This window comes from Penaeus monodon, chromosome 29 (assembly GCF_015228065.2).
Source record: "Penaeus monodon isolate SGIC_2016 chromosome 29, NSTDA_Pmon_1, whole genome shotgun sequence".
NCBI lineage: Eukaryota > Metazoa > Arthropoda > Malacostraca > Decapoda > Penaeidae > Penaeus > Penaeus monodon.
This window is the reverse complement of record NC_051414.1, coordinates 2,810,190-2,810,576: the sequence shown is the minus strand read 5'-3', so window position 1 is coordinate 2,810,576 and position 387 is coordinate 2,810,190.

The following is a 387-nucleotide window of genomic DNA, read 5'->3' as shown; positions in this document are numbered from 1 at the left end:
AATTTAAACAAATACGCGAAATCTATATCATTACCTAACTACTCAACCGAGTAACCAAAACATTGCCGAAAAAAATAAATAAACATACAGACGCAATATATATCATATATCCATATTTACGGATGTGTCTCTACGATCCACTTAGTAATACTAACGTTTGCTTACAATCTTCACTTGCTGTACATTACGATACATTTCACCAAACACGATTAGCTCGAAAGTGTCTTGTCAAAAAATCACCGATTGCTCATTTACCTGTGCGAACTAAAACTATTTTAGTATTTAATTAATGTGTCACCTGCGACGCCAAAAGGAATTGGAATCAGTCAGTATATTTATGATGATGAGATGTTTTTTTTATAATGGGAATTCTTCAGTGAGTTTTAT